At 47.8% G+C, this 22,218-nt stretch overlaps 1 protein-coding gene and 1 long non-coding RNA gene across 3 annotated transcripts in view; one reads left to right on the top strand and one right to left on the bottom strand.

Moving 5' to 3' along the window:
* Positions 1-6,688, bottom strand: part of Slc7a1 (solute carrier family 7 member 1) — a 75,710-nt gene extending 69,022 nt beyond the window's left edge. The window contains exon 1 of the mRNA XM_052167588.1: positions 6,547-6,688. The gene's annotated coding sequence lies outside the window, so the exon portion shown is untranslated. The remainder of the gene's footprint in view (positions 1-6,546) is intronic.
* Positions 6,689-6,795: 107 nt separating this feature from the next.
* On the top strand, positions 6,796-12,320 carry LOC127672835 (uncharacterized). Of its 2 annotated transcripts, none has more exons than XR_007975026.1 (3): positions 6,796-6,951; positions 9,947-10,104; positions 11,604-12,320. It is a non-coding gene; the product is annotated as an uncharacterized LOC127672835 (long non-coding RNA). The 2 variants fall into 2 exon arrangements; XR_007975025.1 differs by having other exon boundaries at positions 6,796-7,347.
* Positions 12,321-22,218: the final 9,898 nt, after the last annotated feature.

Raw genomic sequence — 22,218 nt, 5'->3', positions numbered from 1 at the left:
TGTAATGGGATCTGGTACCCTCTTCTGGTGTGGGGGCATGCATGCATGCAGAAATAAATAAATAAATAAATAAATAAATAAATAAATAAATAAATAAATAAATAAATAAAAGAAAATGAAAAGCAAACAACAAAAAGGAGAAGGTCCTATAGCCAGGAGATTATGGTGGCATATGCCTTTAATACCTGGGAGGCAGAGGCAGGAGGCTCTTTGAGTTTAGCCTGGTCTGCACAGTGAATTCCAGGACTGCCAGGACTACAAAGAAACCTTGTCTTGAACAAAGTCTCCATATCAGGAGATCAGGAATCAGTGTGTTCAGTTGCTGATGGTCCCTGTCCCCAGTTGGTTTTTGATTGATAACGACCGTTGTGCAGGGTGAAAGAGGTGGAACTTTTAGAATTCCCAGGCAAGGGACAAAGGGAAGAAGGAAAGGGAGAATCACCATGACTCGAGGGAGAAGGATCGGGTTTAAGAGCTGCAGGAGAGAAAGCATCCTACACTGTGGGCGGAAAGGGAATGCTGCCCTCTGGGGGAGGGGGCCAGTCCAGAAGTAACAGGGCAGCAAAGATAAAACAGATTTAGAAGACGCTAAGCCGGGGATACAGGAGGGAAAAATATGCTAGCCGTGGGGAGATTTAGAAATGTCCAACCATTGAGCTAGTCATGACATATCAAAATTAGCTGGCTTGTGTGTCTTTCATTCAAGAATCCAAAGGGGCCGGTGGCGGTGGTGGCGCACGCCTGTAATCCCAGCACTCTGGGAGGCAGAGGCAGGCGGATTTCTGAGTTCAAGGCCAGCCTGGTCTACAGAGTGAGTTCCAGGACAGCTAGGGTTATACAGAGAAACCCTGTCTCGAAAACACCAACCCCCCCCCCCCAAAAAAAAAGAATCCAGAGGGCTCTGGCAAGTGACTGGACATGAGACCCAACAGGAGCAAATGGTGATTTAACTAATTCACCACAACAACAGATCCCAAGACTGGAGGCCAGAGTCCGGCAAAGCTAACACCCATATACCTCCTGCATGTGGGGGTTAATCTAGAGTTAGCAAATGGCCTGGGTTCAAATCTCCCTTCTGGCACTTAACACGTACAGGCTCCTAGCATGCTCGAGGGTAACCTGTGCCCACTTCTCTCAGTCAGAATCTAGCAGACCTAGCAGACAGAAAAGATATTCTAAAGACATTTGTCTCTCTCACTCAAACTATGAGACTATTAAAACAATGAACCCTAAAGAAAAAGGAAATTCTCCAGGAACCTCACACTGGGAGAAGGAAAAGGAGCAGCCAAGGGGAGAACTTATCTCCTGAAAAGAGATTTCATGGATATCTAACAGCCTGTCAGACACCTTAACCCTTGAGACTGAAGCCGGGGGGGGGGGGGGGGGGGGGGGGGGGGGGGGGAGGCACGCCTGCCTGGGGGCGGGGCCACGCCTGCCTGGGACTGCATAGATGAACACATGATCTCACTTCAGGAACCCCCAAGAAGAACTTGAAGGCTTCTCTGAATATCCTTTGTCCTTCTTCCCAGAGGACAGTCGACCCAGTGAGGGATGACAACGTGCTGTCACCTTCTCGTCTCATAGCTCCCCCTGACCCCGGACGCATCTCCCCTCTCTAACTGCTTATAGAGGCATCACTACCTCATAGAAGGAAATATGTAAGGTGGCAAACTGAGGCAGCCCTGAGTTCTCGGCACCTCTCTCCAACTAAGACCTCTGAGGAGATTTAGCATTAAGACCATGATGCTGGGGCTGGAGAGATGGCTCAGTGGTTAAGAGCACTGACTGTTCTTCCAGAGTTCCTGAGTTCTAATCCCAGCAACCACACGATGGCTCACAACCATCTGTAATGGGATCCGATGCCCTCTTCTGCTGTGTCTGGAGATAGCTACAATGTACCTATATACATAAAACAATACTTCTTTTTTAAAAAAAACCTATATATACAAAAAAGCAATGATGAGTCAGGCGGTGGTGGCACACCCCTTTAATCCCAGCACTTGGAAGGCAGAGGCAGGGAGATTTCTGAGTTTGAGGCCAGCCTGGTCTACAGAGTGAGTTCCAGAACAGCCGGAGCTACCCTGTCTCGAAAAACCAAAAAACAAAAGGAATGATGCTGTCTTCTCTCTACCCTACACCCTCCCAATGGACACAAAGTTGCTTCCCAGAGATCCTGGCAACTGACAAGCCCAAGACTGGTTCCTAAAGGAACCTGGAGCCTGTACCCAGGGCTACACCTGGTCCAGAGCCACAGCCTCATGGAAAACCTAGGCAGTCCATGCCAAAAGTACCACCAAAGGCCATCATTCCCCTGCAGGACTCACAATCCCAGGAACACAGGGCATGGAAAACTTGCCAACTTGTGCCTCTGGGGCCCACATGGCTCCTGACATTCCTAATACAGGCAGTCTCAAGGAAAGTGAACTACATCAAACATAAGCATGGTATGCGCCAGACTCTGTGTTAACATGACACAGACCAGGCCACCATCCCACCTAGACCACCCCTCTCCAGGAAGAGGAGTTCAAAAGGACAGCTAAAAATGTCAGTCGTACGTCAAGCTTCCGTAGTCCTAGCTACTCGGGAGGCCATGGCAGAGTCCTGGCTACTGTGCTACTAGCTGCTTTGCTTTCCTACCAGGATGGACCCATCCGACTAGAACCGTTAAGCCCATATAAGCCTTTCGGTCTATTCCTTGTGTTGGTTCTGGCATTTTATTTATCATAGCAGCAGAACGGTAGCTAATACTTACTGAGATCCCGTCTCAAAAAAAAAAAAATACAAACCAGTTACATGCAGTCAATTATTATGAACAAACTATGGTAAAGCATTTGTCTGACAAAAGCCCACTCTGGGATTTGGCCCTTTCTCTGGGAGAGGGCAGGGCATTTACTTTGACCCCCCCCCCCCTAGTTCAGAAACTGGTTGATCTCAGATCAGCCATATCTCAAGGAGGTCTTGTGGGTCTGGAGAGGTGACTCAGCAGTTAGAGCATTCACTGTCGGCTCTTCCAGAGGACCCATGTTTGACCCTCAGCACCCACGTGACCAGCTCGCAACCATCTGTAACTCCAGGTCCAAGGGGTCTGATGACCTCTTCTGACCATACATGATAAACACGCATTCAGACAAAAGCAACTGTACAGACTGGTTTTGTGTGTCAACTTGATACAGGCTGGAGCTATCACAGAGAAAGGAGCTTCAGTTGGGGAAGTGCCTCCATGAGATCCAGCTGTAAGGCATTTTCTCAATTAGTGATCAAGGGGGGAGGGCCCCTTGTGGGTGGGGCCATCCCTGGGCTGGTGCTCTTGGGTTCTATAAGAGAGCAAGACAGGGGAAGCAAGCCAGTAAGAAACATCCTTCCATAGCCTCTGCATCAGCTCCTGCTTCCTGACCTGCTTGAGTTCCAGTCCTGACTTCCTTTGGTGATGAACAGCAGTGTGGAATTGTAAACTGAATAAACCCTTTCCTCCCCAATTTGCTTCTTGGTCATGATGTTTGTGCAGGAATGCAGACCCTGACTAAGACAGCAACTATACACATAAAATAAAATTAACTTAAAACCAAGAGGCCATGCCCCAAGTTGTTACTGCTAATGGCGCCATGATGCAGAACTTGGGCCAGCTCCTATATACAAAAGATAGCATCTGATTCGCCTTAAGGGCAAGAACTTCAGCTAGCTAGGATGGCTAACTTTGCCTGTCAACACCTAGGAAGAAGAGCAGAGATAGAATTTACACCATCGAGAATGTCCATATCTACAGGCCTTTTATTGCTTGCTAATTGGTGCAGGGAGGACCCAGCCCACCAAGGGCGGAGCCAACGCCAAGAGGTAGGCCTAGTTGTATGAGAAAGATCCTGAGTAAGACGTGTAGAGCAGCAAACCAGAAAGCAGTTCCTCCTATGCTTTCTGCCTCAAGCTACTGCCTTGAGTTCCTGCCTTCATTTCCCTCAGTGTTAGATCATAACCTGAAATAGATCTTTTCCTCCCCGGGTTGCTTCGGGTCATAATGTTTAACACAGTGACAGAGAAGCAAACTTAAAAAAAAAAAAAAAAAAAAAAAGCACTGTAAGGAAAATAGGGAAAGGTAAGGAAATGAATCCACCCCTGCCAGAAGGAAAAAGGAGGGGTGAGGTTACAAGGAAAAAGAAAGACAATGCCCAAAGATACAGCCTGCTAGGAGATAGGACATTCGCATCCCAAGATAAACCTTTCAGGCGCAACCTTTAAAGGCATTTCTTCTCTGAGTTTGATTTCTGTTTGCCGATATTAAAGGAAGAAAAATTTAGGGAATTGCCTGTGTTAATTTGCTGAAGAAACATTGTGGGAGTCTGTCTTCCCAATCTAAAGTGTATAAAGTTTAGGAGCCTGGGGTGGAGTTGGAGGATAAGGAAGGGCCTGTTCCTATCTCCCTTCTGGAAGGGTAGAGCCTTTCCTTAATCGTGGTCTGCACTGAGCTCGTGGTAGGACCACACAATGAACTATCTGCAGGTCCTCACTGTGCATGACAATCACCAGAGAGGAAGATATTTCAGGAGATGGCTGTAGGTAAAATGGCACAGATGTCCAGATAGCACCAGGTTACCGGGTATTTCTTCCCTTAACAACGCCTTCCGCCTTCCTTCTTCATACTCGTCCCTAGGATTAATAAATACCTCTAACTCTGAAGAAAGGCTTCAATTCCCTGAGCATAATGCAACCATGTATGTAGTTACTTATTTTTTGCCAGGTTTAGTGAAAAGAACACAAACTCACTTAAACAGCAATAAATGCATTTCATTACATCCAAAACTGTGACTTGGAGACTGTAGGGGAAAAAATAGCCTGTATCGTGCCTACTGTGCGAACCTGCGAGGCAGGCGAGTGTGCAGGGGGCCCTGGGTGTGTTCTCTGGCTCTGCATGATCTGGGATCTGTGGCACACGTCTGTAATCCCAGCATCTGGGAAGTAGAGGGAGGCAAAAGGATCAAGGGCATCTTTTGCCAAGTAACAAGTTTGAGGCCATTCTGGCTGATGGGGGAGGGGAGGGGTGGGCGGAGCACAGGGTGAGGGGTGGGGTGGGGAGAAACTGATCTACCAAATATAATAATGACCATGTATGTGTCTTAGAAGACAAATCCCTAAGGGAACCAGCTTGCCTTCATACCTTAAAAAACAAAACAAAACTAAAACTAAAACCTGTAATTACGAGCCAAGAAAAGCCACTGGGATATCTCTTATCTCTATTTATCTCATGGCTTTTGTTTAGTTACTCCCCTTCCCTTATATACCCTCTAAATTTCACCCTTAAGTAAAACATGATTTCAAAATGCTAAACGTTTCAAAGCTGTTTCAATTCATGGGGTGACTTTCCCCCTCTAAGTGTCTATCCTGATCCCGTGACTCAAGCCCTTTTGTTTTAGTGGCAGAAGGGTGTGCTCAAATAAAAATAATAATTTCCATTGAGACCAACTAAAAATACCAGGGGGATGACTGTATCCTGGTTTCTGTTATCTCAACCACACATGAAGGGCAAGAAATGTTACGAACATCCCAATTACAAATTGACTCTGTCACAGATAGTCAACCAAATGATAATGGGGAAGATAACATTAAGGGTTCTAGTGAAAGTTTACTCTTCTTTAGAAGAAATACACCTGTGGTTGAAACCCTGCCCTCCTGCACGTGAGAGTATAACTGTGGGTGCTGGGAAATGTAGTTTTTTAGTTTGTTTTGTTTTCCTGACAGCACATGTCTGCTTATCCCAGCACACGTCTGGCTATCTTAACACACAAGTCCACACAGCAGTGGGCTGGAGCGAGCGACACTCCACTCGGCTGCTCTGCGGACACCCTTGGCTGGTGACCTGACCGTGCCCAGGAAGTCTTCCACTAGACAGAAACACACTGAGCACAGGTTGTCTGCGGAGCCGGAAGAACTTCCTCCCACTCCACACCATCTGGAAGAACAGTCTGTGCAGGCCGAATCAGGTCACAAGGAAAACCCACCCAAGAAGGAGTCCCTCCAAAGGGACCTCCGGAGATTAGGGAGGCGACCCGGAGGACGGGAATCTCAGGTCTCCGGGCATATGGGACCTGCCTGCGAGACCTGACCAAGTCCATCCTGCGCGCGGCTCGGCTGACGACACTGCCCGGGACCGCGTGGCGGGGCGGGGTGCCGCGCACCGCGCCATGTAAGGGAAGGTCTCCCAGACAGCGGTGACTCCCGATGCCACCCGGGGCAGCCAGCGTAGACGAGTCCCCGCGCCCACGTGGAGTCTATACACAGCCACGCGTGGCAGGCATTGCCCGTGCTCACTCCCTCCCGCTGTTGCATCATGCACCACGCCGCGCCTGCAAAGGACCAAGATGGACTCGGAGGAGGTGACCGAAACACTGGTGCCCGCCCCAAGCACCCATCCCTGGAGATGGAGAAGATAAGAACGCTCGCCCAGCCTGAGCCGCCACCCGAGGCCACACACACACACACACACACACACACACACACACACCGAGGTGACCTAGGCTTTTAGAGCTTCCTGGGCAATCACAAGTTTCGCGTACTCACGGGGGAGGCGGCAAGATGCTGAGCTGCGTGGAGACCGCGGGATAGAAAGCCGCTCACACCTGCTAGCCGAGGGGATGGCGCACGCGGGCGGAATCGGAGCCGGTTTCATCAGCCGCGCGCCGCCCTCCGCGGGCCCCACGGCCACGGCCAGTGCTGCGCGTCAGCTTCCCAAGCACCAATGACAGCGCCGCGCGGCCGCGCCCCTGTGGGCGGGGACACCCGAGACGGGGCTTCCCCTCGCCGCCTTGGGCGCCTCCTGTGCGCGCCCTTGGTCCTCAGCAACCCCAACTGAGCTTGGATCAGAGCTGGTGACAGGGGTTGAGCAGTGCGAGCCCCCTTCCTGGGGAGCCACGGACAGCCGACGACCAGGTTTCTTGCTCCACACTTTAAGACACACTTTAAGAGGTTGTTTTTTGTTGTTGTTGTTGTTGTTGTTGTTGTTTTCAGGACTGAGTTGTAAATCTTCATTTGACATTGGACTACTTTATGGCTGTGCCCTAGCTAATGCCTTAGCCTCTGCCTTGGTCAGGAAGGGCCCCAGAATCTGCACGCCTCCCTTTGATACAAGATACTTCAACATGGCCAGTGGGACAGTTCAGTCAGTTCACACCCGAGGGACTCTCCCCAAGTTTAGTACCCAAATCTAGTCTTCGCCTTCTGGGTTCCTTCTGGTCTCTGCTCCAAAATCAAGAACTACAATCTCTGGTCTGAGAGATGGCTCAAGGATTAAGACACTGACTACTCTTCCAGAGGACCCCGTTCCAACTCCCAGCCCCCCAGATGAGGGCTCACAACCAATCTGTAAGTCTTGAATATGATGCACAGATGTACACAGGCAAACCACCAATATGCGTAAGATAAAAGTTTTTTTTAAAAGAATTATATCTATATAGACCCAATAATTGTGGAACATGGGAAAGTAAACATATCGTATTAACACTACCCTCAGTAGGAAAAAAGGTGTGTGCTGTGTGTGTTCTCAAGTGCCCCTTACCAGGAAAGGGGCTCATTGTCAGCCACAGATGTTGATACTCCCGAAGAATTACACTAACGATTTATTAATTTATATTGCCCAGTCAGAAAGTCTTAATGAATACGTAGAAGGAGGTGGATAGCATTAAAGCACTTCCAACGGTGTTTGGGATAATAAGCAGTAAGCATACTTTGTTTTTATTTGTTTTTTTGGGGGGGGGGTGGATTTGTTTTTTGTTTTTTTTTTTTTTCTTCAAGACAGGGTTTCTCTGTATAGCCCTGGCTGTCCTAGAACTCACTCTGTAGACCAGGCTGGCCTCGAACTCAGAAATCCGCCTGCCTCTGCCTCCCAGAGTGCTGGGATTACGGGCGTGCGCCACCACCGCCTGCCATGCTTTGTTTTTAAACAGCTAACTCAAGCGTCAGTCGTACGGTGATGAAATGATTCCTGCCCATCTAGTAGGGAGGGCTCCTTCATCTTTGGAGACCTTTACCAGGCGCCCCATCCTCCCAGGGGCAAACGCCCATCCATCCTTCAGTGTCCACCAGCATCGCCGTCAGCACCAGATGAACATTTAACTCCAAATTCGATCGCTAAGACTGTGTGTCCCCCACAAATCGGCACACCACTGCTTCTGAAAATTTCTGTTCTCTTAAAAACTGCTGGCCCTGGCCTCATTTGGGATTATGTTGATGCGCTAGGCTCCCGCAGAGTGTGCTGAAAATCAAATCAGAGGAGTCACCGTGTAGTGAGATACCACACCGACAAGCTGAAGTGACCTCTCAAGAAATGAGGGGTGGCCAGTTTAAACTGGCAGAGTAGTGATTCTCTGTGCAGAAACACTTAAACGAAAAGCGCAGCCTGCGTGAACCAGGTGTTAGGCGTTGTTTCTCTAACGTCCGTCCCTTCTCCCTGCCTCTGCTCTACGGGGACAGCAACTTCTACGTGCTTTCTTCAGCTTTTTTCTGTCTGTAAGATCAGCATATTTTGTTTTGCTCTGTTTTTTGTTTGTTTGTTTGTTTGTTTTTTGTCAGGCTGGCCTCGAACTCACAAACATCTGCCTCTGCCTCCCGAGTGCTGGGATTAAAGGTGTGCACCACCAAGCCCAGTGATAATTAAGATATTTAAACTATGGTTTTATTATTTGACAATTTGTGTATGTGTTGCACACACGTTCAGATAGATATGCAGAGGCCAAAGCAAGATGTAGTATATTCCTCTATCACTGTCTGCCATATTGTTTTAACGTAGGATCTCTCAAGGAAACCCAAACTCATCTTTTTTGTTGTTGTTGCTTTTTGGTAAGGCTGCCTGGCCGGTGAAGGCTTGGAATCCGCTCATTTCTGCCTCCCAGTGTGGGGGTTAAAGGCACATGCAGCCATTCCCAGCTCTAAGTGGCTCTAAGATTCAAACAGGTCCTCATGCGAGGCACTCTTACCCACTGAACCACCTCCGCAGCCCTGTGATTTTGATCGAAGGACAACCTTTTGGGCTGGGCAGTATATACCTTTAATCCCCACACTCAGATTTCTGAGTTCGAGGCCTGCCTGGTTTATGAAGAGATTTCCAGGACAGCCATGCTTACACAGAGAGATCCTGTCTCAGGAAAATAGACAACCCTTTGATGTTTGACATGATTGTGGGTTTGTTAAATGTATATATACATGTGTGAGCCTGAATTACTTTATGAGCACCATGTGTGGATTTGATGTGGACTTTCCTGTGGTGCTGGATGTCAAATGAAGGGCCTAGACTGGAATATTGTGTGTGTGTGTGTGTGTGTGTGTGTGTGTGTGTGTGTATGTAGCCAGTAGCCAGGCTGCCCTCGAACTCGCAGAGATCCGCGCCTGCTGAGACTAAAGGTATGTGCCACTGCTGCCCAGACGACCCAGAGACTTTTAAAACAGCTACCAGCTATGTGTCCTTTCTCTCCCCAAAAGGAATGTGCCTTCTCTCAAGAGGAAGGGCCCTGCTCACAACCCATGAAAGAAAATACAGCTATGCAGAAACCCAGAGGGATTCTCAGAGAGGTTTATGTGAGCTGTGTGTGGTTCGTTTTCATAGTAAATGGAGACCCGACATAAGCTTCTAAAAACACTGCTTAAATGCATCCCGCTACATTCCTAAAACTCAATACTAAACAACCGTGGACAATAAAGCTTCCAAATAGTGCTTCATGATATGGAAAGTACTCAGGCTATATTATGAAAACAATGCACTGTAATTCCAACTTCCCTATATATAAAATCACGAGTCACCTAAGCAGAGGTCCTCAGCCTTCCTAATACTGTGACCCTTAAGGCAGTTTCTCATGTTGTGGTGACCCCCCCCCCAGCCATAAATCTATTCTCATTGCTACTTCATAACTGTAATTTTGCTACTGTTGTGAACTGTAATGTAAATGTCTGTGTTTTCCAATGGTCTTAGGTGACCCCTGTGAAAGGGTTGTTCAACATTCCTCAAGGAGTTCGGGACCCACGGGCTGAGAACCACTGACCTAAAGGAATCACCACCTTCTCAGAAAGATGTCCTCAGCTTTTATTGTGCAGAACACACAGACTGAGCCCCTAACACAGACTCACCAGGTAATAGAGTCCTGAGGAACCACTATCATGTATGTAGCCCAAGTAGCCTTACACCACATGTGACCACGGATAATCAAATAGTCATGCACATACCCACATGCATATGTTTATTTATGTTTATATATACATAAATGTTATGTGTAACCAGGATATAAATATTTTTAAAATGCTATCCCAAGCCGTGATGATACACGGCATTAATCCCAGCATATAGAAAGCAGAGGACAGCAGAGGTCACAGCTAGCCTGGTCTACAGAGTGTGTTCCAGGACAACCAGAGCTGTCCCTAAAGAAAGCCAATAATTCTTTTTTATACAATTAGGGAAAAAGATTTATTTGTCTGTGTTGGGGTGTTTGCCTACCTATATGCATGTATGTGCACTACGTGCATGCAGGACCTGTAGCAGCCAGTAGAGGGAGCTGGGTAACCCTGGATGGGGTGCTGGGAATGGTGCCCAGTTGGTGTACACAAGTTTTGCTGAGTCTTTTCTTCACCCCTGATATTTAATTCTTACTCTCAACTTTTTACATTGAAGATTTATAATAAATTCAATAAAGCTTATAAAATCAGAATTGTACCAAAATATTAAATTTTTTAAAACATTTTATTAGAATTTATTTTTAATTATTTCAAATTATGCGTGTGTGTCCGTGACTTTGGAAGCCAGTGGTGCTAGAGTTACAGGAGGCCATTGTGAGCTGCCTAGATCCTATGACAACTTTTTCCTTGGCCCCTAAATCTGTATCCAGACCATTACTCACAATTAGCAAGAAGCAGGGTACTATAGGGTAGCCCACTGCACACCACATATCTTAGAACACTCATGTGATTCTTAATTCTTTAGGGAGTAGGGTCTTGCTGTGTATCTCTGGCTGTCCTCAAACTCACTGAAATCCACCTGCCTCAGAGTGCTGGGATTAAAGGTGTGCAGCACCACACCAGGCCGTTTGTCTCCTCAATTTGTACGCCAGTGTCCAGCGTTTCTATTCTGAAAAGAGCAGGAATGTGTTCTGAGCCTTCACCTAATTCCTGGTGGGCCAGGTCTGTTTGTCAGGAAAGAAGATTCAGCACCAGCCAATCAGAGCCAGGAGCTCCTAGAAGATGGCGCCTCTCAGTCTTACCAGGAAGTACTTAAAAGTAAACACACTAAAGCAGGTGTGGCAAGGGAGGGCTTTGTGCTTCCATCCACGGCCCCTCGTTACCCTTTGTGGCTCTTTGGGGTTGGGTTGGGTTGAGTTTGGGTGTTGTTTTCTTTTGGGTTTTTTGTTTGTTTCTTTTTAGTTTTTTTCTCTTTAACAGCCTTTTTTTTTTCAAACAGAGCCTTAGGCACTGATTGCTGATAATTTGGAACTGACCCCTGTCTCAGGTCACTGCTGGAGAAGATTCCTCCCCCTCCTCCTCTTCCTCTCTGTTCTCGGCTTAACTCTCTTCTGACTTGAGGGTTATTTCACGATGCTTACAGACTTTTGTGTCCTATACAAGTCTTTAATTTTTTTCAGTACCTTTGGCTGTCTTCTTCAACACGTGAATGCTATGCCCGGCGGCGGCGGCGCTTACATCCAAGAAATGGACAACTGGCCAGGCCCTTCAATACCAGCAGTTGGAAGCAGAGGAAGGCCAATTTTGGTGAATTCGGGACTAACCTGGGCTACACAGTGAGACCCGTCTCGAGAAAATCAATAAAGGACGCTAACAAGCGAGGCCCTGGAGAGACGGCCCATCCGGTAAGAGCGAGCCCTCGCAGAAGCCCCGAGCTCAATCTCAGCCCCCGTGTTGGAACTCCACCTTCAGCGGGTGCCACACTCGTGTGTACATATCCACACGCAAACACCTAGACACCTGTACACAATTTAAAATGGAGGGGAAAAAAATCTCTAAGTAACTTAGGAGATCGTTCTGGAATACTTAGTAAAATAAAGACATCTGCCTTGGCAGGCCTTAACCAATCTTACTGATGCCTTAGAAGAGATGAAGGCGAAATGAGGAGGGGAGGCAGGGTGTGTGTTTCCCTTCTGTGTGAGAGAACGGAGGGAGAGAGCAGCCTTGGAGTCAATGAGAGAAGGCTCCAAAGAAACCAACCCCACTGACCCTTTGACCTTGAATGCTCACCCTCCAGTCCCCTGGGACCATCAATGTCTGTGTGTTTACCCCACTCCCGGTCTGTGGGGTTTGTCATGATAGCCCAAGGAAACTAACTTGGTGGAAATATTTACGAAGAGGTCTCTTCACTCATTCATTTGTTTATTTATATTCTTTTGTTGTTGCTTTTTGCAAACAAGGTCTCTCTCTCTTTCTCTTTGTGTGTGTGTGTGTGTGTGTGTGTGTGTGTGTGTGTCATGCGTTGGCTGTCCTGGAACTCACTATGTAGACCAGACTGGCCTCGAACTCACAGAGATCCGCCTGCCTCTGCCTCTTGAATGCTGAGATTAAAGGTGTGCGCCACCACTGCCCAGCTCCACTTGCTATTATTTTAAATCAGTGACTGGATCTTCAGGAACGTCCTACAATCAGCGTTCCCTTCTTGGCCCTCATATTCAACAGCAAAGCCGGGGAAGCCACGGAGAAGCTGCCCCTCAGCCTGGCCTGCATTATCTGCCACTGCGTAGCGGTGCTGCCAAGCCAATGCGCTCCAAACCACGCACTGCTCTTGCGGCGGCGGACAGACAGGAGCACAAAGCTATCAGCCCAGGAGTCTCTGCCTCCCCTAGACAGCAGCGTGGGGGGAGTGGAACTTTTGGCAATGGGCAGGCGTGGGTGTGAACCTGGACATCAGTCCTAATCAAATGGTGAACCTTGGTCAAGTTACTTAAGTCATAAAGGAAGACAACTGTATTCCCGCTTGACTCTTTTTGAAGATTAGATAGTGCGCACAACTCAGGGTCAGTTTTAGGAGCTCTGATCCACCCTCTTTCAGGAGTCTTACCTCTCTCCTTTGCCTGAAGACAAGGGAGCAGGCAGGGCCTGGGCTCCATCTCTGTCCCCACTGAGGCAAGAGTGGTGCCCAGGACCCTTCTTAGCCATCGGCCTGCCCCGGGACTTACTAGCCAGCTTGTATTCTTTTTTTGGGGGGGGGGGTTAGTTCATTTCCGCAGGCAAGTACCTTGACAGAGTCATTCTCTTCTCGGGCTCTCTAGAAAGTGTGCCAACTGCGGGTGCAACGCCGCATGAAGACAGAAAGCATTAAAGACTGAGAGCTCCGGAGGGTCTGAGGCTGGCCACTTGGTCTCACGGAGGGAGAGCCCACCCCCAAAAGTCTGACTTCTGCATTTATCTCCACACACACACACACACACACACACACACACACACGGCATGCATGCATATACACAGGCCCACCCACTCGAACACACATGTTGTGACCAAAAAACTTAAATTCTAATCAACTTATTTTAAAGTACAAAATAAAATAAATAGATATTTCAGTTCTTTTTAAAATTCCAGATCCACCGGGCAGTGGTGGCACACGCCTTTAATCCCAGCACTTGGGAGCAGAGGCAGGCAGATTTCTGAGCTCGAGGGCTGCCTGGTCTACAGCATGAGTTCCAGGACAACCAGAGCTAGACAGAGAAACCCTGTCTCAAAAAAACAAAAAGGGGGTTGGAGAGATGGCTCAGTGGTTAAGAGCACTGACTGTTCTTCCAAAGGTCCTGAGTTCAATTCCCAGCAACCATCTGTAATAGAATCAGATGCACTCTTCTGTGTGTCTGAAGATAGCAACAGTGTACTCATATAAAATAAATAAATATATCTAAAAAAAATTAAAATTCCAAATCCACTTGGTGAAAAAAAAATCAATCTCTCAATTTCCAATCTCCTCTCTTCTCTCCCTCATCCTCCTCCTCTTCCTCCTCCTCCTCTTCCTCCTCCTCCTCCTTCTTGCTCTCTCTGGCTGGATCTTACTATGCACCTCAGACTAACATCAAACCCAGCATTCTCCTGCCTTGCTAATCTGGGATTACACTCAGTTGGACTATCTAATCTTTATGTAATAACTACTGCAGATGTCTACAGTTTGTTTCCAGTCCTAGACAACACGTTTCCGCTCTGAGCGGGTCTCATGTCTCAGCCTTGGAATGAAGTCCCCTGTCTTTGTATCTTACATCAGACATCCCTGCTACAAGTGTGGACAAGCAGGACAGTGCAGCGCCGTGGTGGCTGAGAGCACAGATGGTAGAGACAGCCAAGAGTGTGGCTCCCAGCAGGTGACCAGCCCCCTCTCAGCCACATCCACAATACGCATGCAACATCTAAGGCGCTGCTGCTGGGACGGAGGTAAAGCCTGCAGGCAGGCGCCGTGTGCATTGCCCAGACAGAATAATAACGAGTCTATAAAAGTTACCGTTTATTATTATCACAGTCATAAAAAACTCTCCTAACGTATACTCTCCTGATATAAGCAAATACCAGTAAACTGCTAGCAATTATTCATCCTTCAGCTGCTAGTGCCTAGCGTGGAAGCAACCATGGGGTGGTGGACTTTGTAACTAGCTTTAATGAATAGCTAGTCCAGGACTGACTAGCAGACCACCTCAACCATCCACAAATGGCTTCTTATAATTCAAAGCATGTGGAACTGTATTCGTCAGGGTTCTCTAGAGTAATAGAACTTATAGAATGACTCTGTGTGTGTGTGTGTGTGTGTGTGTGTGTGTGTAGGATTTATTGTAATGACTTACGGGCTGAGGTCCAGCTAGCCTAACAATAACAGTCTATGAATGGGAAGTCCAAGAATCTAGTAGCTGCTCAGTACAGAAGGCTGGATGTCTCAGCTGGTCTTCAGTAGTCGCTGGAATCCTGAGGCAGTGGGCTCTGCCGCCAGTGAAGAGCAGCAGACAACCGGTGAGAGCAAACAGACAAGGGGCAGAAGCTTCCCTCTTCCGCGACCTTCCGTGGGCTTCCAGCAGAAGGCACGAGACGGGTTAGATCTGGATTAAAGCTCTTCAAAGACCTGCCTCAGAGACCCAAATTAGAACGGGATCTTCCGGCTTCAAATTGAGCAAAATTCCCTCACAACTGAGCCATACATTTTTGGATTGTTAGTTCCAGATGTAGTCAATGTGACAAAACCAAGAACAGCCATCACGGTCACTGTAGCGTAGACCAGAGGGTCGCCTGTAGCAGGATTCCTCAGCCTGACTAACGTTCACATTTGGGCCAGAGAAGCCTTTGCTAGAGGTAGCTGCCCTGAGCTTCGTAGGATCCTTTGCAGGACTTTGAATCTCAGTGCACAGGTACCACTTGCACCCACCACAACTAAAAAGGGGGTATTGCCAATATCGCCTTAAAGGATCCCTCTCTCCATCTTCTGGTTGCTTTTTTTGCCACCGTGACACAAATGTAGACATATCTAGGGAGGCAGAATCTCAACTGAAGAATTACCTCCCACAGATTGGCCTGTGGGTATTTTTTTTGTTTTGTTTTGTTTTGTTTTGTTTCGAGACAGGGTTTCTCTGTGTAGCCCTGGCTGTCCTGGAACTCACTCTGTAGACCAGGCTGGCCTCAAACTCAGAAATCTGCCTGCCTCTGCCTCCCAGAGTGCTGGGATTACAGAAGTGCGCCACCACCGCCCGGCCGAGGCATTTTCTTGATTGCTATTGAGATGGGAGAGCCCAACCCACTGGACAGGACAGGTCACTCTTGGGTGGTTGGGGTCTGAGCTGTGTAAGGAAGGTAGCTGAGCTACTATGGGGAGCAAGCAAATGGGAGGGGGCAGTGTTCCCCCAAGGCCTCTGCTCCTGTTCCTGCCTTGAGTGACTTGGTTTCACTCAGTGATGGCTTGTGTCTTAGTCGGGGTTTCTATTCCTGCACACACATCATGACCAAGAAGCAAGCTGGGGAGGAAAGGCTTTATTCAGCTTACACTTCCACACTGCTGTTCATCACTAAAGGAAGTCAGGACTGGAACTCAAGCAGGTCAGGAAGCAGGAGCTGATGCAGAGGCCATGGAGGGATGTTTCTTACTGGCTTGCTTCCCCTGGCTTGCTCAGCCTGCTTTCTTATAGAGCCCAAGAGCACCAGCCCAGGGATGGCCCCACCCACAAGGGCCCTCCCCCCTTGATCACTAATTGAGAAAATGCCCCACAGCTGGAGCTCATGAAGGCATCTCCTCACCTGAAACTCTTTTCTCTGTGATAACTCCAGCCTGTGTCAAGTTGACACACAAAACCAGCCAGTATAGGCCGCAACTCATAAGTCAAAGAAATCTCCCTCAAGCTGCTTTTGGACACCATGTTTATCAGAGCAAAAGAGAGGCGAACTAGGCTACTTCTACTGGAGAGCCTTAGGACTAGAAAATTATCTGGTTGTCTTGTCATAAATATTAAGTATTGTCTACAAGAGAAAAAAGGTAAGCTCTTCAGGCAGGGCTGATTCAGTGGCTGAGTCTGTGGAGTGCCATCAGATGAATGGAGCTTTTGTCTATCGGCCATATGTCTATCGGCCATATGTCTATCGGCCATACATCTGGATCGACGGGTGTCTAGGTGTTTTAGGAATTTATTGCTGTGAAGAGATAGCGTGGCCAAGGCAACTTTTATAAAGAAAAACATTTCATTGAGCCTGGCTTACAGTTTCAGAGGTCCAGTCCATTATCATCATGGCAGGAAGCATGGCGGCCTGCAAGCAGACACGGTGCTGTAAAAGGAGCCGAGTTCTACATTTTAATCCGTAGGCAGAAGGGGATTATCTTCTGAAGACAGCCAGGAGGAGACTGGAATTCCACACTGGGTGGAGCTTAGGCATAGGAGACCTCAAAGCCCGCCCCCACAGTGACACACTTCCTCCAACAAAGCCACACCTCCTTATAGTGCTGTTTCCTTGGGCCAAGCATTCAAACCACCAATCTAGACCGTGGTCCTGTGTGTGTGGTGGTGAGCCTTTGGGTGAAGTGCCTTTGAAGACGTGGAGATGGAAGGGTAACTCTGGGACCACAAAGTACATGGTGGCAGCTGGAAGCAGCCAGGGGTGGTTACTCCGGAGGATGGTTAGTCCAAAGGTGCTGCGTCTGTTGTGTTAGTCAGTGACGTGTCTCACCCACACCCGCAGCCTCGGAGAGTTTACCGTCGTTTTATGCATGACTAGCCCCTCCCCCACCTCCCCAGTCATATTTCAGAAGGTTCCACTCTATTGGACATGAAAACATAGCTCTCGGGCTTTTGCAAAGTGGGTTTTCAGGACATCTCTCCATCCCCTCAGATGTCTCTGTAATAGAAATAACCCCATTCTAGCTGGGCGGTGGTGGCGCATGCCTTTAATCTCAGCACTTGGGAGGTAGAGACAGGTGGATTGCTGAGTTCAAGGCCAGCCTGGTCTACAGAGTGAGTTCCAGGACAGCCAGGGATATACAGAGAAACCCTGTCTTGAAAACCAGAAAGAAAGAAAGAAAGAAAGAAAGAAAGAAAGAAAGAAAGAAAGAAAGAAAGAAAGAAAGAAAGAAAGAAAGAAAGAAAGAAAGAAAGAAAGGAAGGAAGGAAGGAAGGAAGGAAGGAAGGAAGAAAGAAAAAGAAAGAAAGAAAGAAAGAAAGAGAAATAAGAAATAACCCCATTCTTAGGTAATAACCCCATTTTTTAGGGCTGGGGTGATGGCTAAGTTGATGAAGTGTTTCCTGGGGAGGCATGGAGATGTGAAATGAGATCCTCAACACACACACATGCACACGCGCACACGCACACACACACATATAGGAGATGTGAAATGAGATCCTCAACACACACACACACACACACACACACACACGCACACACATATAGGAGATGTGAAATGAGATCCTCAACACACGCACACACACACACATATAGGAGATGTGAAATGAGATCCTCAACACACACACACATACATGCACACGCACACACACACGCGCGCGCACACACATATAGGAGATGTGAAATGAGATCCTCAACACACACACATGCACACGCACATGCGCACACACACACATATAGGAGATGTGAAATGAGATCCTCAACACACACACATGCACGCACACACACATATAGGAGATGTGAGATGAGATCCTCAACACACGCGCATGCACACACACACGTGCACACATGCACACACACACACACACACATATGGTGGGTGCAGTGCTGGGGGAGGCAGATCTACAGAATTTAACGCTGGCCTTGTTGCTCCCTGAGTGTTGAGTTCCTTCTTGGAAAACCCCCTTGTCTTTCATGCCACCACACTGTAGGCAAGGCCAGCCCCACGGTCTTTAAGCACTCCTATCAGGTTAGGCAAGACAACTAACTCATTGACATACAAACTGAACTCAGGAGGATTAACTCACTCTTGGCTAGAGTTCCTGGCTAAGTTTTCTCTGGCTACAGTTCTCCGTTAGTCGTCCAGAAAAGCTTGTTAACCCGAGGGTCTATAGAGTTCTTCCTGCCTCTGTCATCTATGCAAACAGTGCAAAGATGATGTCACAGGTAGAAAGACACACCCAGGGGCACACAGTCAAGGTTGGCTGTGCCAGGCAGAGAGAGAGATCCCTGAAGCCCATTGTTCAGCCAGACTAGCTGAAGTCATTGAGAGAGCTGGTCTCAGCAAAATAATCCCAGCGGAGGGGCTGGGCTACAGCTCAGTGCAGAAGGGCGCTTGCTAGCAAGCCTGAAGATGTGAGGCTAATCCCCAGCACCCACATGGCAGAAGGAGACAGTGACTCCCACTGGTTGTCATCTGACTTCTATATGCATACTATGGCCAGCATGTACTCATACACACACACACACACACACACACACACACATACACACCAACACACATACACACACATATACACACATGCACATACACACACACCAACACACATACATATGCATATATACACTACACACACATACGAGTGCACACACACATACACACATACCAACACACATACATATGCATATACACACTACACACACATACACACGCACACACATACACACACACCACACATACATATGCATATACACACCACACACACATACACATATACACACATACATACACACATGTATAAATAAACAGATGGCTTTTTAAAACATTTTTAATACAATAAAGGTAGGGAACAATCAAGGAAAGACCCCCAACACTGACCCCTGACCTTTGCAGAGATATACACACATGTGCGCATGAGCTATACACACACACACACACACACACACGTTAGCAAATGTATACACTACACATCACAACACCCCTGTTAAGGTTTAGCGGTGAACTACATTGGTGGATCAAAGGCGAGGGATGCTGAAGGAATCACAGCAGGCAACAGATCTCACACAGAGATTTATTGGGGGTGGGGAGCAGAGACAGAGAGAGCAAGAGACCGAGAGATAGAAAGACAGAGAGAGCAAGAGATCAGGCCGTGATCTCTTCTAAAGGGCACACGTTTCACACTTAGCAGCTGGTGATGGCATAGCTGCTGTCACTCAGTTCCTGGAGGTGGACTGGGGCTAAGAACCCCCACATCCATACTGTAAGAAGGGGTGCAGTAAAGAAACTGCCTACGTGACCACTCAGTGATACGGTTAAAGGGAAGCTTATTATTATACATGAAAAAGAAGATCTATCCAGTGACATCTGGAAGAGTCTAGAGCAGAGAGAAAGAGAAAGCAGACTGGACACGGCCAGGGCTATCTGCAAGGACAGGGAGAGAACAAGAACAAATCGAGCATAGCAAGGAGGGAGGGAGGAAGGGAGGGAGAGAGAGGGGGGAGAGGGAGAGAGCGAGAGGAGGAGAGAAGGAGGGAGAGAAAGAGGAGGGAGAGAGAAGGGGGAAGAGGGAGGGTCAGAGGGAGAGTGGTGGAGGAGTAAGAAGAAGGGGGAGAGAGGGAGGGGGGATAGAAAGAGAGGGGAGAGAGAGGGAGGAAGTGAAGGAAGGAGGGAGGGAGAGAGAGAGAGAGAGCGCGCGCGCTCTTCCCTACCGCACAGGGAGGGTTAGTAGGCAATGGGTATGTGGGAAGAAGGCAGGGACAGGCACTTATGAGCAGGGACTGGGGAGCCCAGGGTCCCAAGGGCTTTGACACGCAGCTGCAGGTGTATATCAATGGGGCCATATGTCTTTTCTGCCAGAGGTAAGGGAAATGATTCCTTTTGGAAGATAGGAAACAGTTTCACAGATTCCTGAGGAGTACTGGCTTTGAGCTCGTTTCTGGATATTTGGACTGCCTGAGACCTAGCACATACCAACTAATACTAAAATTAAAAACAACAACAACAACAACAACAAAACAAAACAGAAGCAAAGAAACCTTCGGTTTTCTTCTGAAAGCCTGAAATAAATTGTCAATGTTCCAGTGACACTGTTGACCTGCTGACTGAATACAGTTAGAAGCTTAAACGTTGAGGGACAGAGACCTCAGCCTAGGCTCCCGTAACTGCAGTGTTGCCTGAAACATCTGTGCCCTGACATTCCGCCCACCACCACCACCACCACCGTACTTGGGATGCATCGCCAATCAAAAACAACAATCTGTGGCCGTTAACTGTGGGCAGCTTCCCAGCTTGGCCTTGCTCACCCGTGAGGAGCACGTAGGTGCTTGTCCTGACCCGGCTGCCTTCCTCCCCGCTGACCCGCAGTCTCTCATACATGCCGTGACTTATATCGGGGCATCTTTCCGCCATCTTGCTCATGCCCGTGTGCTTCCAGTACTTGGCAGCCACCCAGGAGCCTCATCTTGAGCCGGAAGCTCCTTGACCAGTGCCAGTGTCTTCAATAAAGCAAGGAAGGTCAGAGGTCATTTGCCAACCTCCGTTCTCTCACAGGTGTGACATCCGTCTCGGCACTTTTTCTGTAATCTCAACACTGAGAACCGAGGCAGGCAGAATGTGAGTTCAAGGCAAACCTGGGCTAAACAGAAAGACTTTGGCAGGCAGAATGTGAGGTCAGGGCAAGCCTGGGCTACACAGGGAGATCTTGTTTCCAACGAAAAGTGTTAAAAGGGCTGAGACATAGCTTGGCAGGTGACTGTTTGCCTAGATGTGTGGGGTCGCAGGTTTGATTCGGTCTCCATTGTCCTGAAGGTGCATGTGTGTATGTGAAAACACACAAAATGCAGTCCGATCAGGGGGGAGAGTCACAGTGGTGGAGCACGCCACCTGCTAGGCCAGGATTCTAACAGGGAGACCTGCTGCTTTGGGGGTTCCTGCAGTGACACAACCTGTCTATTGTGTATGGTTCACATTTGATAAAAGGATGGACACTGTCTACTAGTTGGGAGAGGTATGCAAAGTCTTCTTCTAAGTACAACAGGAATAAAACTACTTACCTACCATCTAGTTATATATCTGTCTGTCTGTCTATCTATCATTTATCTATCTGACATCTATCTATCTAACATTCACCAATCATCTATCATTCATGTATCTATCATCTATCTACCTATCATCTATTTATCATCTATCATCTATCTATCATCTATCTAACAATCTAACAATCTATCCATCCATCTATCTATCTATCTATCTATCTATCATCTACCTACCTATCTATCCATCTTCCTTTGAGACTTTGCTCTTTGCCATATAACAAGATAAATAAGTCTTTAGAGCCCTCAATGGCAAATCAGTGCTTGGAGGTACATTTTAACAGAAACTTCCTGGGGAAATGTTTTAAATAAAACAATGCCCTCTATGTGTTTATATGATCAAAATCCTTTCGAAGCCCCATGTTATTCCCTTGTCAGTGGAGACCCTTAGGATGAGCATTATAATTTCTCCTCATGTAGAACTGCAAATGGAAACTGTGAGTACTTAAAGGATTTGTCCAAAGGGCTTCATCAACCCACAGCAACACAGCCCAGGTCCTCCAGGGCTAGGTGCTCCTGGGAGATAAGCTAGCTGTCCAAAGGTCACATACTGCAGAAAGACATCTGCAGAAATAATGGCCAAACTTCCTAAGGTCGATGAGAAAGACCTACCTATAGATTCAAGATGTTCAGAAAGTCAAAAACGAGACAAATAGGAAGAAAAACACCCAAAACACACAACAGTCAGACTGCAGGAGATCGAAAGAAAAAAAAATCTGAAAGCAGCCAGGGGAAGAAAAAAAAAACACATTATAGGGGGAAACTAGATTAAGAAGGCGTTCTTGGGGCTGGAGAGGTGGATCGGTGGTTAAGAATACTGGT

The sequence above is a fragment of the Apodemus sylvaticus genome, chromosome 22 (genome assembly GCF_947179515.1).
Source record: "Apodemus sylvaticus chromosome 22, mApoSyl1.1, whole genome shotgun sequence".
Lineage (NCBI taxonomy): Eukaryota > Metazoa > Chordata > Mammalia > Rodentia > Muridae > Apodemus > Apodemus sylvaticus.
Note: the sequence above shows the minus strand (reverse complement) of the source record. Positions and strands in the feature narration are given on the sequence as shown.